At 36.6% G+C, this 18,412-nt stretch overlaps 1 protein-coding gene across 5 annotated transcripts in view; it reads right to left on the bottom strand.

Annotated features, from left to right (window-relative positions):
- TC2N (tandem C2 domains, nuclear) overlaps window positions 1-18,412 on the bottom strand; it is a 271,057-nt gene that overhangs the window by 220,707 nt on the left and 31,938 nt on the right. For 4 of the 5 annotated variants that reach the window (XR_007727590.1, XM_050799095.1, XM_050799091.1 and 1 more), the window contains exon 1: window positions 18,254-18,403. The exons of the other annotated variant lie outside the window; for it this stretch is intronic. The gene's annotated coding sequence lies outside the window, so the exon portion shown is untranslated. Of the gene's footprint in view, window positions 1-18,253; window positions 18,404-18,412 lie in introns of those variants that run through there. 5 annotated transcript variants of the gene reach the window in all.

Raw genomic sequence — 18,412 nt, 5'->3', positions numbered from 1 at the left:
GATGAGATCTTGTTCTATCTCCCCCGTTAGAATATAAACTGTTCAAAAACAATATTGTACTCGCTTTCTGCTTAGCACTCAGCACACTACATAATGCTGGGAATATAGTTGGAACTCATCAAATACCTAGTTGATAGATAAGGAAACAAAGTACAACTATCTCCCATAAAAACTCACAATACATTCATCAAATCACATCTCTGACCCCAATCAGCTTGCAAATACCTAACGTTAATCATGACAGCAATGTGGAAGAATTGGTTAAAAATGACTGCTACTTCAAGTGGAAAAGTTCTCAGCACTGATGGCCTTGAATCATCCAAAACGAGTTGGGGAAGATGGAGGAAGGTAGTAGAAAGAGTGAAAAGTTTATATGAATGAAATGTGAAATCTGCTTAAAATGAACACCCAGTAATACACTACAGGAAAGACAGTTAAAAAACACAAGGATATTTTACTTTTGTAAAAAATAGAGTAACAGGGACAGATTTACCCTACCACCTGAAAAGCAAATAAAATATATGGAACAGCAATTTTCAAGACATTGGCTATCAGACAGCAAAGAACTGAGAAACAGGAACTGAATGAAGTAAGCCTTTCACCTTACTCCCTTGAAGGAGTTTCCAGGCCATGGGAATTTACCCAGGCAAAGCTGAGTAGATTTTCTGAAATGAAGAGACAAAGCTGAAAGTATGTGGAGAATAAGGCAGCGAGAGTGCATAACAGACTACTATAGAATAAAGAGGTACATACAGAGAACAATGGAGATCAGCAGAGGGTCCCACTCAAGTATTCAACAGAGCACTGATCAGTACACACACAAAAAAGGAAGCTACACAAGACTGGGAGGGAAAAACACCAGAAAAAATTACAAAAACCATACATAACCAGTATTCACCAAGGTCAGGAGTGATGCCTGTCCCCACAAATCAGACTGGAAAAGGGATCAAATTGTTTACACAAAACTTAACTGTGTCCAAAGCAAATTTACAGAAATCCAAAAATATCCAGCATACAAGGTAAAACTCACAATGTCTGGTATCCAATAAAAAAAGTACCAGGTATGCAATGAAGCAAAACATATATAGAACCCATAATGAAGAGGAAAAAAAAAAAAAGCAATCAATTAGAAACAACCTAAAATTGAGGCAAGGCAGTTGAGGACATTAAAATAGTTATAGCTGGACTCGATATGTTCAAAAGGTTAAGTAGAGATATGGAAGATATTAAAAAGAGCCAAATCCAGTCTCTAGAGATGAAAACTATAATGTCTGAGATGGAAAATATACTGGATGGGATTAATACCAGATTGGATATTAAAAAAGAAAATATTAATGAACTTGAAGGCACAGTAAGATTAACTAAAATGAGACACAGAGAAAAGATCAAACATCATAATTTTTAAAAGATTTAACATCAAAATGATAAAAAGCATCTGTGACCCATGGGACAATTTCAAGTTACCCAAAATACATGTATTTGGAATCCACAAAGGAGACTGGAGACAGTGGGGAGGGCACATATGAAGAAATAATAGCCAAAATTTTCCAAACTTGATAACTACCAACTACAGATCTAAGAACCTCCATGAACACTAAGGTCAGGAAACATGAAGAAAACTACACTAATGCACACCATGCCATAATAACATCATTCAAAAACAGTGATGAGAAAATGTTAACAGCACCCAGAGAAAAAATACATGTTACATACATCAGAGTAAAGATTAAGAATAGCAGCATATAACTGAGCATGGTGGTGTATGCTTGTAATCCCAGCTACTCAGGAGGCTGAGGCGTAAGAATCACTCGAACCTGGGAGGCAGAGGTTGCAGTAAGCTGAGATCATGCCACTGCACTGCAGCCTGGGTGACAGAGAAAGACTCCATCTTAAAAAATAAATTGATTAATTAAAAAGGATAGTAGCATAGTTCTCAATGGAAACAAAACAAAAACAGTGGAGCAAGATCTTTAATGCACTGAAAGGAAAAAAACCCATCAACCTAGAATTTGACACTCAGAGAAAATCTCTCAAAAATGGAGGTGACATAAAGACTTCTTCAGACATACAAAAGTTGAAAGAACATATTACCAACAGATCTACACCATAAGACGTGTTAAATGATATCCTTCAGGCTAAATAATTCATATTTCACAGAAATATGAATCTATACAAAGGAATAAAGTGCACCATGAGTATAAATATATGATTTATTATTATTTAGATTTCTTTACAAGTTTATTAAAACTTAAGACAAAAAATAATAATGTGACAAAAGGTTTGTAACATATGTAAAACTAAAATGTATTATATCAATAGCACAAAGGCCAGGGGGAGAAATAAAAGTAAATAATTATAAGGTTTTTATAGTATATGTGATGTGGTATCATATCATTTGAGGACTGACTGTAGAAAGTTAAAGATATGTACTATAAACCCTAACGCAACCACTAAAATAAGAAAACAGAGTTACAGCTTATAAGCCAACAAAGGAGATAAAATGGAATAATCTAAAAATACTCACTTAATAAAAGAAAGCAGAAAAAGAAAGGGGGAACAAAGAACAGATAGGAGGAGTAGAAAACAAATAGCAGGATGATAGATTTGAACTTCATTATATGAAGAATCACAAGTGTAAATGCTCTAAAATAGGCCAATTAAAAGGCAGAGATTGCCAGACTGGATAAAGAAGTATCATCCAAGTATATGCTGCCTACACAAGAAACACTTTAAATACAGATAAGTTAAAAATAAAAGGATGGATACCCCTCAAGAATATACACACAAAATCCTCAACAAAATACTGGCAAGTCAAATCCAGAAAGATACAAAAAGATTTATATATCATAACCAAGCGGGATTTATCCCAGGATAGTAAGATTAGTTTAACATCTGAAAATCAATTCATGTAATGCATCACATTAACAGAATAAAGGACAAAAACTATGGGATAATCTCAGTAGATATAAAAATTTGACAAAATCCAATATTCGTGATAAAAACACTGAGAACAGAAGAGAATCTTTCAACATAATAAACAGCATCTATGAAAAATCTATAGTTAACATCACAGGAACCACTGAAAGATTGAAAGTCTCCCTCTAAAGCCATGAAAAAAAAATATTTCTACTCTCTCTACCTTTATTCAACACTGTATTTGAGATTCTAGCTAGGGCAATTAGGCTAAAAATATTTTGTAAAAGGCATTCATCTGGGAAATCAAGAAGTAAAACACTCTTCATTCACAGACAACAAGATCTTGTAAATAAAAAAAAAAAACAACCTGAGAAATTCACTAACAAACTTATCAGAAGATCACTAAGGTTACAAGATATAAGAGGAATATATAAAAGTTAATTATATTTCTATATACTAACCATGAACAGTCCAAAAATGAAATTAAGAAAACAATTCCATTCATAATAACATTTTAAAAAAACTAAAATACAAATACTTTTAAGAAACGAAGTAAAAGACTTACACACTGCAAACCACAAGACATTACTGAAAGATATTAAAGAAGAGCTCAATAATTGTGAAGATATCCCATGTTCATGGATTGGAAGATGTAATATCATTAAAATGTCAATATTATTAATATTGCTAAGGTGGCAACACTCCCCAAATTGGTCTAGAGATTCAACACAATCTCTACCAAAATCCCTTCCAGCTTCTTTACAGAAACTGACAAGCTGATCCTAAAACTCATATGGGAATGTAAAGGGTGCAGAATAGCCAAAACAATCTCGGAAAAAAAAAAAAAAAAAGAGTAAAGTTGAAAAACTAACTTCAAAATTTACTACAAAATTAGTCATCAGGACAATGTAATATTAGTATAAGGACAGACAAATAAATCAATAGAATTAAATTCAGAGCCCAGAAATACACCCTTACATTTATAGTCAATTGATGTTTAACAAAGGTGCCAAGAAGTTTTAAAGGGAAAGAAATAGTGTTTTCAACAAACGGTGCTAGGACACCAAATATCCACATTTATATCCACATTATATCCACATGCCCTTCTCACCAAAAAAAAAGAAAAAAAAATTGGATCCCTGCCTCCCACCATATACAAAAACTAACTCAAAACTGATCACACACCTATATGTAAGAGTTAAAACTTCAAAACTCTTAGAAGAAAACATAGGAGTCAATCTTTGTAAACTTGGGTTAGGCAGTAATTTCTTAGACACAACACCAAAAGCACACATGATCAAAGAAAAATTTGATGTACAGATTTAATTGAAATTAAAAACCTTGTGCTTTAAAAGACACCACTAAGAAAGTGAAAAGACCACTCGGAGACTGAAAGAAGATATTTGCATATCATACACCCAATAAAATATGGATTATATCCAGCATATATAAAAAACTATTACAACTTAATAAAAAAGAAAAATAACCCAATTAAAAAACAGGCAAAGATTTGAACGGACACGTCTCCAAAAAAATCTACAAGTGGCCAAAAAGCACATGAAAACATGCTCAACACCATTAGTGATTAGGAAAATCAAATTAAAACTATAAAAAGACAACAATACACATCGATTAAAAAGGATAAAATTACAAAGATTGACCATTCCAAATGTTTATGAGTATGCGACAAGTAGTACTCTCCTATTCTACTGGTGGGACTGTAAAATGGCATAACCACTTTAGAAAACAGTTTGACAGTTTCTAAAGTTGAACATATACCTGCTACATGATTCAGATATGCCATTACTACATATTTATTTAAGAAAAAAGCAATATGTTTACACAAAGAGTTGTACACTGGTGTTCATAGCAGCTGTATTCAAAATAGCCAAAAACTGAAAACTATCAAATATCTATCAACAGATGAATCCATTCAGAAAACAAACTGTGACTCAATGGAACACTACTCAGAAATAAAGAAGTAAACTGGTTAAACATGCAACAACATGGATGAATCTCAAAAAAATTATGCTGGGTGAAAGAATGCCAAAAAAAAGAGTATGTGCCATACAGATACGTGCCATATTCTCTTGTATTTGCTTTATTAATAACAAAGCCATATTTCAGTTCTTATTATTTTTGCTTTAATTTGGCTTTTCTAGCTATCTTATTAATACTGATTTGTAGCTGAACTCCACTGTGTGATTCAAATTATATAAAATTGTAGAAAATGGAAATTAATCAATAGTAACAAAAAGTAGATCAGAGGCTGCCTCGGGAGAGTGAGGAGTGGGGAGACAAAGGGCAGAGAGGGACAGAAAGGAAGGACATGGTGGGGCAGGAGGAAACTTTGTTGGGGTGATACACTCATTATCCTTTTTTTTCTTTTTTGAGACGGTGTCTCTCTATGTCACCCAGGCTGGAGTGCAGTGGCACGATCTCGGTTCACTGCAAGCTTCGCCTTCTGGGTTCATGCCATTCTCCCGCCTCAGCCTTCCATGTAGCTGAGACTACAGGCGCCCACCACCACACATAGCTAATTTTTTGTACTTTTTAGTAGAGACGGGTTTTCACAGTGTTAGTCAGGATGGTCTCGATCTCCTGACCTCGTGATCTGCCTGCTTTGGCCTCCCAAAATGCTGGGATTACAGGCGTGAGCCACCGCACCCAGCCTATACTCATTATCTTGATTTGTGGTGATGGTTTCATAGGTACATACATAAATGAAAACATCAAATTGTAGATTTTGAGTATATGTAACTTACTACATATCAATTATACCTCAATAAACCTGAAACAAAATAATACATAAACAGAATTATGGAACATTAACAGAAAAAGAAGCCTCAAAAACATTAACAGAGCAGAAGGCTTAGAAATCATTTTATCAGGGCCAGGCATGGTGGCTCATGCCTGCAGTCCCAGCACTTTGGGAGGCTGAGGAGGGCGGATCATCTAAGGTTGGGAGTTGGAGACCAGCCTGACCAACATGGAGAAACCCCATCTCTACTAAAAATATAAAATTAGTCGGGCGTGGTGGCACATGCCTGTAATCCCAGCTACTCGGGAGGCTGAGGCAGGAGAATCATTTGAACTCGGGAGGCAGAGGTTGCAGTGAGCTGAGATCGTGCCATTGCACTCCAGCCTAGGCAACAAGAGCAAAATTCCATCTCAAAAAAAAAAAAGAAGAAATCATTTTATCAAAGTCCTTCTAATTCTACCCAAGAAAATAATGAGTCAAGCAACTAGATAATGTTAGGTTTAGAACCAAACCCTAAGCTTCACAACTTTTTCTATCATACCACATTGCTTTAGGTAGGGTATGGGTAGAAGGGCAGGACCAGTCAGGTTAACAGACTATGTGCTGGCTATCTATATAGCCACATGTTTGCTTTTTTAGCAACAAGGAGAAGCAAATATAAATGGTTAAAAGTATACTGCCTAGGTTCCAATCCTGTAACTTTCACTTATTAGCTATATGACCTTAAATCTGTTACTTAACCTAACCTTCAACTTCTTCATCAATTAAAAAACAAAAACAACAACAACAACAACAACAACAACAAAAACACTTCTTAGGGTTATTGTGATGATCAACCAAAGTAATGCACATAAAGTATAAAACTAGTGGCAGGGCTGTTTTAAGAATAAATGTTTGCTGCCATCAGCAGCATCATTATTATATTTATTATCATCAGATCCTACTTACAACTGATCTGATTCATGCTAGGCACTTTACCCAATGCCAGGAATGATATGAGGACATTTAGCTAGAACATTCTAGTATGAGGACAGACTGTAAAAAGACTTAAATACTTCCATATCAATAGATAAAAGCTATAAGCACCCTAGTCACTTTAACTCCCCACTATGTACCCCTGAGGTAAATGTCTGAGAAAGCAGGGGCCTCCATGACTCTGCTCCAGTACTATGGTCAGTGGTCATGCAGGACAAGTTGTTAAAATACTTTTAACATCACTCTCTGTTTGGGGTTCCCAAAGGGCTTATTTGCCTATGCTGGCCTGACACAGTCTAGGAACAGCCCTGCCTATGGTATTCTCACAAATGAAGGACAGTACATCATCATGACTTTCCCTTGCAAATCTGCTTTTCCTCTGGAATTTCCTACTACAGTACCACTATCCAGCTAATAACTAAGCCAGAAATATGAGTGCCATTCTTGAGTCCTTCTGCTCCCATAATCCACACATCCAATTCATCCATTCACTTACTTACAAGCATTTATTGAGCATCTACTATGTACTAGGCAATGTGCTAGGCACTGAAGACAAAATAGTGAACAAGACAGGCAAGCTTCTGAAGAGCTTACCACAGAGGAGGGAGACAAATAGAAAAATAGACAAACATATGATACATTCAATCCAATGAGGAAAATTAACCAGGATTCAAGAGGAACTAATGCTAACTTTGTATAATCAGAAAAGACTTCTCTGAGGAGGTTAACAATCCAGCTGGAACATAAACACAAGAAAGGATCAGCTAGCAAAGTTCTTGATGGTGGAGCATTCCAGAAATTGCAAAGATTTTGAGTTGTACCCACTTTGCATTATTTTGCAAGGTACCAAGCAACAGAAAGAGTGGTTAGAAGGTGAACTGTGAAATAGGCAACGGCTAGAATTCTGTTGAGTAGAGTCCCTTAATCCTTGTAATTTTTTTTTGGGGGGGGGTGGGGGACACGGAGTCTCGCTCTGTCCTCCAGGCTGGAGTACAGTGGTGCAATCTCGGCTCACTGCAACCTCTGCCTCCCGGATTCAAGCAATTCCCTGCCTCAGCCTCCCGAGTAGCTGGGATTATAGGCACCCGCCACCATGCCCGGCTAATTTTTGTATTTTTAGTAGAGACGGGGTTTCACCATCTTGGCCAGGTTGGTCTTGAACTCCTGACCTCATGATCCACCCACCTCGGCCTCCCAAAGTGCTGGGATTACAGGTGTGAGCCACCGCGCCCAGCCATCCTAGTGATTTTCACACCTTCCTTTCTATTCTCAATTTGACTGTTTTGATTCAGATGTTATGATATCCCAAATTACAGAGAGCCAGCTAATAGGTCTGCCTTTCAAATTCTTTTTATCCCCCCACTGTGCTGCTAAGGTCCTTCATCTGCTTTAAATAATGCTATGTCTCTCTGTCACTTTCAGGATAAAATTTATTCTGCTAAATACAATATGTGACCCTTCTCTTGCTCATCTTCCACTACTTCCTTCTGCAAATACCAAGCTTCAAAACATAACTACCTGATGTGCTAGAAACACACCATTTCTCTTTTTTACTTCTGCGCCTTTGAACTATGTTAGGGTGGGAATGTCTCTAGTTTCTTTGAGACAGATTTGTCTGTATTAGAAAAACTACTTGCCTGCAGATACATGCCATACTCTTCTATATTAGCTTTATTAATAACAAAGCCCTATTTCAGTTCTCCATCTGCCTTATTCTTTTGTTTTTCTTTAATTTAGATTTTCTGGCTATCTTATTGATATTGATTTATAGCTGAATTCCACTGTGATCAGGGAAATTGTATATGATCAATGATAGGCATAGTATATGATCAATTTTAATAAATGTTCCATGTACATTTGCAACTTTGAGGTGCAATGCTCCATGTACATCACTAAATCAAATTTGTTAGCCATGTTAAAATCTTCTGTATCTTGGCAGGGCATAGTGCCTCATGCCTGTAATCCCAGTATTTTGTGGGGGCCAAGGCAGGAGGATCATTTGAGTCCAGGAGTTCAAGACCAACCTGGGCAATATAGGGAGACCCCCATCTCTACAAAAAATTAAAGAATTAGGCCGGGCGCAGTGGCTCAAGCCTGTAATCCCAGCACTTTGGGAGGCCAAGACGGGCGGATCACGAGGTCAGGAGATCGAGACCATCCTGGCTAACACAGTGAAACTCCGTCTCTAGTAAAAAATACAAAAAATTAGCCAGGCATGGTGGCAGGCGCCTGTAGTCCCAGCTACTCGGGAGGCTGAGGCAAGAGAATGGCGTAAACCCGGGAGGCAGAGCTTGCAGTGAGCTGAGATCCCGCCACTGCACTCCAGCCTGGGCGACAGAGCGAGACTCCGTCTCAAAAAAAAAAAAAAAGATTTGGCATCTAAAAAGAAAACTCCAACTATGACTGTGGATATATCTATTTCTTCTGTTAGTTCTATCAGATTTGTTTCACATATTTTGATTCTAATTTATGAGGTGCATACAAATTTATTAATCTCCCTTTCGATCTCTAGTAATACGTCCCTTAATGTTGGCTTTGTCTGATATAACTAGAATTTCTTTCAGTTAATATTTGCATGTTACATCTTCTTTCCATCATTTTCTTTTCAATCGTTCTGTGTTATGCTCAAGGTTCCTTTTATAAGTAGTATGTAGTTAGATTGTGTTATATTATCCACTCTGACAATCTTTGTATTTATTTGTATTTTAACTGTATTTAGTCCAGTCATAAAGATTTAAAGCTGTTTTAACATATTGGTGATTTAAATCTCTTATCATTATGGTAACTTTTTAATTTCTAAAAATGCGTTTACCCTAAAAACAATTTTGTCTGATAGCAATATAGCTATGTAGCTTTCTTTTAGATAGCATTTGTATGGAATATCCTTTTCTGTTTACTGTTTCCGTTTGTTTATCAACCTTTCTGTCTCCTCATATTTTAGATATGTCTCTTATAAACAGCATTTAGTTGAAGTGTTTTAGTCCAGCTAAACACTCTTTGTCTTTTGACTGTAATATTTATTCCATTTATATTTAAGATAACTGGCTGATATATATTTTAATTTAAACCTATATTTTATCCTGGGATTTCTATTTGTCCTACTTGTTCTCTGTTTCTTTTTCTTTCCTTTCATCCTTCCTTGGATTGACTGAGTGTTTATGATCTTCATTTTTTTCCCTCCAATAGATTGGATATTGTATTAGTTTCCTACTGCTGTTGCAACAAATTACCACAAATTTAATGGCTTTAATAAACTTACTGTCTTACAGTTCTGGAAGTTTGAAGTCTGAAATGGGTTTCATTGAGCTAAAATAGAGGTGTTGGCAGGGCTGCATTACTTCTGGAGGCTCTATGGGAAATTCCATTCCTTTGCCTTTTTCAGTTTCTAGAAGAAACGCGCATTCCTTGCCTCATGGCCCCTTCCTCCACTTCAAAGCCAACAAGACAGCATCTTCCAGTCTCTCTGACCCCTGCTACCATTGTCACATCTTCTCTAACTCTGAATCTCCTACAATCTCTATTTCATTTAATAAGATTCTTGTAATTACATTAGGCCAACCTGGATACTCCATAATCCAAGATAATCTCCCCATCTCAAAATCCTAAATCCCATCTGCAAAGTCACTTTTTCCATGCAAGGTAACATTCACAGGTTCTGGGAATTAGGACATGGTAATCTTTGGGAGGCCATTATTCTGTATACTATAAATTTTATACACTCAATTTCCTTTTCTTTAGTTACTTTGGTTGTTTTAATATGCACACTTAACATGTCAAAGTCTAAAGTTAGTCCTTTTATATTCTCCTGTTGCATAGTAAAAGGACTATTAAAGATTTTTAGCTCCTTTACATGCCAACCCATGTGTGACTTAGGCATGACGTCACCATTGCACATATTTTGATTCTATCTTGTTAAAACCCCAGAAAACATTATCATTCTTTTGTACAGTTAGTGTTCATTTGTATTTACAAACATATTTCACCAATTACTTTCCACTTCATTCCTTCTTACATTCCTTCCATTTCATTCTTTCTTGCATCACCAACTATTCATGTATGATCATATTATTTTTGCTAATATCCTTTATGATTACTTCAGTGAAGGTATGTTGGTAGAAAACCCTCTCAGTTGTTGCTGATCTGAAAATGTCCCTGATTTTTATATTTTTTTGTGAAAAATATCAATAACATACAAAAGTATAGCAAATATAAAATAAATCCACATGGACCCATTACTTAGCTTTAATCATTATCAACTCATAGTTAAACTTTTTTCCACAATATCCTCCCACTTCCAGAAATTTTGAAAAAAAAATCAAGATATAATTTTATCTATAAATATTTCAGTATGTATCTCTAATATTTCAGTATGTATCTCTAAAAGACAATATTGAAGAACATCTAATACCAAATATAACTTATATTTATATATTTATACTTATATTGTATATCTCTTTTTAATGCAACTACAGTACCATCACACTTTCAGAAAAATCTATAATTTCTTCATATTATTAGTATTCACATTTCCCCAATTTTCCTATAATTTTTTATAGCTTATTCGAGTGAAATAGGTTTAAATATTTCTTAAATCTCCTTTAATCTACAAGTATCCCTGTAATTATTCTGATGCTGAAACCAGGTCTCTTATCCAATAAAGTGTATCATAATAGGATTTTGCTGATTGCATTCCCATGGTGTCATTCAGCAAATCTCTGCTTATTTTTCTATAAAATTATAGTTCGATCTATAACTTAATGTAATACGGATTTTTAGGTTTGACTTTTTATTTTTATCAAGACTACTCCATAGGTTGTAGGTACATAATGTTCAACTTTTATTTTTTAACAGTGTTAGCAACCATTGATCATCACCCTGTATTACTCTCAATCTTAAAGATATTTCCTCTGGTTATGAATTCTAAATTATAAGCTATTTTCTTCAAGACAAAAATATCTTATTCCATTGTCTTCTGTCCCACCATTGTTATAAAGAAGTCAGCTGCCAGCATAACCACTGTTTTTTGGGGGGGGAAAAAAAAATCTTTTGTCTAGGCCCTAAAGCAATGTAAGATTTTTCTCTTTGCCTTTGGTTTTCTTCATTTCACTGTGATGTTTCTAAGTATATATTTTTCTTGATTGAAATTCATTGAGATTCTTGAATATATGGATTGGTGTCTTTCCTCAGTACTGAAAAATTCTCATTCATTATCTCTTTAAATATTGTTTTTGCCCATTTCTTTTCTCTTTCTTTTCTTGCAGAAATTTTTCCTAATTAGTAGTTAAGGTGAAAGATGAGTTTTGAGTTTTTATTACTGCATTTTTCATTAGTAGAAATTACATTTAGTTATTTTTTCAACCTGCTGTGTAGCTCTGTCACTTTTTAGACTCCTGATCCCTGAACATATCTTTAAATCTGTCTTTTATATACTTAAACTCAGTCCAGTATAGTTATCGTGATGATCTACGACTGGTTTTTCAAGCTTTTGTAGGTTTATTTCGAGTTTCTATCATTCTGCCAATTCTCACTCAGGATGTCCTACTTCCTTGTACAGCTGGTTATCTTTGACAATGAATTATTCATTGACCATGAAACTTTACTGGTAGAACTTTTTAAGCTAAAAATGAAAGTGTACTCCAGAGAATATCTGCATTTGTTTACCAGACCATTTTCAATTCATGCGTTGACAAATAACCCAATTCTAAAATGGACAAAGGAATTAGACATTCCTGCAAAGAAGATAGACAAATGGCCAATAAACACATTAAGAAATGCTCAATGCCACTGATCATTAGGAAAATGCAAATCAAAACCATAATGAGATACCACTTCACACACACTAATCAAAAAGACAGACAAAAAAATAACTGTTGGTGTGGCTGTAGAGAAACTGGAACCCTCATAAATTGCTTATGAGAATGTAAAATGGTGCAGCTGTTTTGGAAAACACTTTGGCAACTCCTCAAACACTTCACACAGAGTTACCATATGACCCAGGAATTCCAATCCTAGGTAAATATACCTATGAGAATAGAAAACATATTTCCACACAAAAACTTTTTACACAGATGTTCACAGCAGCATTATTCATAATAGCCAAAAAGTAGAAGCAATCCAAATGTCCATCAACTGATGAATGAGAAAACAAAATGTGGTATATAGCCATATGATGGAATACTATTCAACCATAAAAACAAATGAAGTAATGATTCACACTATAACACAGATAAATCTTGAAAACATTATGCTAAGAAAGAAGTGAGACATAAAAGACCACATATTGTGTGATTCCATTCACATGAAATGTCCAGAATAGGCAAATCCACAGACATGGAAAATAGATTAGTGGTTGCCAGTGACTGAGAAGTAAGAGGCAAATGGGGAATGGCTGCTAATGGGTACGAGGTTTTTTGGGAAGGTGAAAAGAATGTTCTGGAATTATATAGTGATGATAGTTGCACAGCTTCATGAATATACAAAAATAAAACCCACTGAATTGTACACTTTAAAGGGGTGCATTTTATGGTATGTCAGTATCTCAAAAACGAAATGATTTTTTAAATTTACATCTTGAAATATTTTTAGACCATCAAGGTAATATAAAACTTCCCATGGTCTGTTTAGTGGTCACAACTTCCCAAGGACAGGCTTTTTTTTCTTCCTTGTTTTACCTGGCATCAAGGCAACTTTTCTTGCATTCCCTTGAAGGAGGCAGAGTGAGTTTTTCACCCTTTTAGTGACATCACAGCTCTTTGTGGTCCCAGAATTAGTCTCTTTGCCTACACTGAATGAACCCTGGGCTGACTTCCAACTATCCTTGGTGACATGCAAATCTACCAAGTTCCTATTCAAATCCATCAAGTTTCCCCAGTTTAGCAAATGCCCTCAGGGCAAACAAGACTTAAAGCCTCCTTTAGTCTCTCATACGTTCAGCTTTCTCTTAGATTTTGGCATATTAATTCCTATCTTTTGAATTGTTTTTTAAATACAGCATTCTTAGCTGTTTTCAGCTAAGGCTGTCCAATACCTCAACTTACACTGTTCCCAAAATGCAAATCCTGTATTTACTTTTCAAGTTAAAATTAATTCTAGTGAGTAAGGAAAGGATTTGCAGTCCGATATAGTCTACCTTAGAGTAGCCTCGGTATTATTTATGACTTCAGGTGATTACAGTAGATATTTAAGAATTAAATAACACATTTTATTCCTTTTAAAAAGAAAAAAATTAAACATTAATTTGAGGAGCAGTCTAATTTAAAAGAAGCATGGGTGGATAACTTGTTCTCACTTTCAAGTATCAATGTGCTTTAAACAGCTAAAGTAAATAAGACTGTGGTAAGGATACACAAACAGATCTGTTTTAGAAAGAGTAGCTTGGAAACAACTACACATATATGGAAGTTTGATCTATGATACTTGTAGATCACTGGAATGAAAAACAGAATATTCAGTTCTATAATGCTGGGAAAAACTGATTAGCCATATGGGAAAAAAAGAAATTGGACCCCCACTTCACACCACACAAAAATCAGTTCTACAAGGATTAAGGACACAAATATGAAAGACAACTTTTTAAATAAACTTTCTTTTTTAGAGTAGTTTTAGAATCACAGTAAAATTGAGAAGGTACAGAGATTTCCCATATACTCCCTTGCTTTTAGTAGAAAATATCAGACTATATTTTTATAATCTCAGGGCAGGTAAAGATTTGTTAAACAAGATGCCAAAAGCACAAACCATAAAAGAAAAAGTTGACATAGTCAACTATATTCAATTATAAAATGTGTTAATCAAAAGACACTATAAAGAAAGTAAAAGACAGGCTGCTCACTTGGAGAAAAAGAAATGTGCCACATACATAACTGACAAGGGATTATATACATATCCAGAATATATAGAGCTTCTATTACAGAAATCCATTTTTTAGACGTAAAAATAGAGTGCTCACGCCTGTAATCCCAGCACTTTGGGAGACCGAAGCGGGTGGATCACCTGAGGTCAGGAGTTCGAGACCAGCCTGGCCAACATGGTAAAAACCTGTCTCCATTAAAAATACAAAAAAGTAGCCAGACATGGTGGCACGCACCTATAATCCCAGCTAGTCAGGAGGTTGAGGCTGAAGAATCGCTTGAACCCAGGAGGCAGAGATTGCAGTGAGCCAAGATCATGCCATTGCACTCCAGCCTGGGCAACAAGAGCAAAACTCCATCTCAAAAAAAACAAACAAAAAACAAAAACTAAAACAAAAAAATCCATGCTTTAAAGTAAAAAACAAAAACAAACCAAAAAAATGGCAAAAGACATAAACACCCACAGAACATAAACTATGAAAGGTTCAACATCACCAGTAATTAAGGAGATTTAAATTAAACCCCCAATGGGATACCATTTCTCACTCACCCGATTGTCAAAAAGAAAAAAATTTCAGGTAATTATGAATGTAGAAACGTCTTACTCGTTGCTTAAAAAGGGAACAAAGTGAACACTTACATCCTGCTTGTGAGGGTATAAACTGGTACAGCCACTTTATAAAACAATCCAGTATTTTCCAGAAAAACTGAGGGTTCTTAAAATTATGAACACAAAGAGACATGAATTAGAAGGGTCACTTAAAAACAGATTTTAGTGGAAAAAAATAAAAATTAAATTTAAAAGCAAAAAAATTTTTAAAAGACTGAAAACATCCTAAATATCCATCCACAGGATAATGGATAAAGAGTGGTAAAGTCACACAATGAAATTATGTACAGCAATAAAAAGTGAACAAACTATAACACATCAGCATGAAGAAATCTCACAGATAGAATGTGCAAAAAGCAAAGCCATAGGAATCACATAGTAGAATATCATTTATACAGCATTCCAAAGTAGGCTGAACAACAGTGTTTGGAATGCATAGACATGTGGTAAAACCATATAGAAAATCAAGGAGAGTGGAAAGAAAAAGATATAATCAGGAAGAATACACAGGTTGGCTTCAAAAAATGTTGGTTATGTATTATCTCTTAAGCAATACATAGGCACAAGGGTATTTATTTTATTTGTATTCTCTGAATCTGTAGATGTGTCAAAAGTACTATTTTGCACATATGAAATAATTTCTCACTTAAGAAGTAAATAAATGGTTGTGGTACAAAACATCAAAAATTCAGAAAACTATATGAATAAAATAAAAATTATCCATAATTACATTACCCTGAAATAACTATAGTATTTGAAGGAGGTAAATATACTTAAATGATGTGTCTTTCTTCTTTATTTTTATTTAATCTGTTTTAAAGCTTTATTGAGGTATAATTTACCTACAATAAATTTCACATATTTAAAATGTATAATTAAATGAGTGATATATATACAAATAAATACATACACACACATTGGTGGAAGCATCATCTCATCAAGAAAATGAATATATCCATCATCCCCTAAAGTTTCTTCACACCTCTTTTGAATCCATCCCTCCTTACTTTCTCTTTCCCCTACCCCCAAGTAACCATTGATGTGTTTTCCATCACATTAGTTTGCATTTTCTAGAATTTTGTTTGGTATATGTTTTGGCATAGCTTATGCATATGTTTTACTTTCGCAGACAATGCCAAAAAGTTTTCCAAAATGATTACAGCAATTTACATTTCCACCAGCAGATTATGAGACTTCCAGTTGCTCCACATCCTAATCAGCACTTGGTTGCCAGCCTTTTCCATTTTAACCATTCTTTTCATATTCCTAAGGAAAATACTCATAAAATGATTTGTCTGAACTGTTGAGCAACAAAAAAAATCAAACTTTCAACGAAGAACTGAAGTGAAACTCATTACACAGAAATTTTAATCTAAGAGCCATTTCCCCTGAATGCATAATAATAATTGAAGCAAAGGCCCTAAATGATATATGCCTCACAGATTCTGATTGAGTCCCAACACCTGATTTCTACACAAGATCTTTAGAAGAACCATTGGGACATACATAAAAGAACCGCATAACTTAAAAGCAAGTTGGGAACATCAACGTACTGGAACTCAGGTAAAATAGAGTCCAACACAGTTTATATGTGTGACTTAAACACCTGTAACACCTGAACCCAACACACCAAACAAAATACCACTAAAATCGTGTTCATAATTTGGATGGGCAGGGCATAACTACTTTATCACGAATAGTTCTTTTCAATATGTTCAGCTTCTTGCTCTCAGCTTCTGCTACTTAACCATGAGACAGGAACAATGTTATGAAATGATGCACTTCATTTTTAAAATTTGTAACTATTATGGATAACATAAAGGTAGTCTACCGTCCTTATTTGTCTTTTTCTTTTCTTTCTTTCTTTTTTTTTAATCATCTCCCTAATCAATGGATCGCCTCTCCTTCTAACCTTTATTTCTCAAAATACAGATTCTAAACTCACATTTACTTGTGAGTGCAGAATCACTATTCTCTCCTCAGATTCATTCAAACTTGGCTTCTACCCTTATGCTGTACTTAAATTATGTCTGCTGAGGTTAAAGCCCCCCTCCTAACTTCCAAAGCCAATAGGTGTAATCAGTTCTTGACTCCCAGATAGACTTCTCTCCTTTTTAAAACTCTCCTCTCCTGGCTTCTATGAGACCACTGCCTCCTAGATTTCCTCCTTTCCTGATGCTCCTCCTCAGACTCCTTGGCTGTCTCTACCCAGCATTAAGTGATTAACTGCCTACCTAAAGGGAGAACTAGAATAATATTTTAATAACAAAGGCAATCTTTTTATATGCTGTATTTTAAATGTTCTAAAGAAATCAGTGCTCTTGGTTTGGCATCTATCTTGTCTCTACACAGACGTCTATCGGTGTGCACTATAGCCCACAGTTCATCCACAGTATCTTCCCGTAAAGAAAAGCATAGCAAAGGAAAACCTGGAAGAAACAGAAGCCAAATCTAAAACCTAGCTGGGTAGATTGTGGTTTGCAGACACCACAGTAAAGTGACACTTTTAACACCCTTTCGCCACTTCACAAAGTTTCAGAAACATCACAGGTAAAAACTCTGCGAAGTTCTTCTCATCACACCCCGCCAGGGAAAGGAAATTCGCTTCTCTCTTTCCGCAAAGCCCAGAGCCCACCTGGACGCGCCGTCGGAAGCCCGAGCACGCAGCAGGGAGCGGGGCGCGCGGCCGTCCCCGCCGGGGCTGGGGTCTCGACCGTCCCTGGTCACGGGTCCCCCTAGGCAAAGCCGCCCACTTGGGCAGCGAGGGACCCAGCCTCGCCTCGTCGCCCACCCCGGTGCCCTCCAGACCACCGCGCTTGCAGCTGTCGCGGGGCCTAAAGCTCCCTCAGACCCCCGCGACACAGGCGTCGCTGAGGAGACATGGAAACATCCCCGGGGCCCGACCACGGCCCCATTTTAGAGAAAGTTAAGGACAAAAGAGACAGAACGGGCGCTCACCGCCAGCCCGCAAGGCCGGGCCGCCCCGACAGGCGCCCCCCACAGCCCTGAGCGAGCAGCCAGCTGGGAGAAGCGCACCTGAGCCACGCCGCGCCCTTCCCCGCCCGGGTCCCGCCGCCCTCCTCAGGGTCTCCACGTCCCACGCTCGCGCTGAGGCGGCGCAGCGCGACCGCGGCTGGTTACCTGCTGGAGGCAGTGGGCGCTCTGCTGTCGCCGCCCGCGGGAACTGTGACTCCGGTCACCTCGCGCGGCCGCGCCTCGAGTTCCCACCCTCCCCAGGGCCTCCCCAGCCCTGTCACTTACCCCCTCCCCTCCACTTCCCTCCCCATCCCCACTCCAACA

This window comes from Macaca thibetana, chromosome 7 (genome assembly GCF_024542745.1).
Source record: "Macaca thibetana thibetana isolate TM-01 chromosome 7, ASM2454274v1, whole genome shotgun sequence".
In the NCBI taxonomy this organism is placed as follows: domain Eukaryota; kingdom Metazoa; phylum Chordata; class Mammalia; order Primates; family Cercopithecidae; genus Macaca; species Macaca thibetana.
Note: the sequence above shows the minus strand (reverse complement) of the source record. Positions and strands in the feature narration are given on the sequence as shown.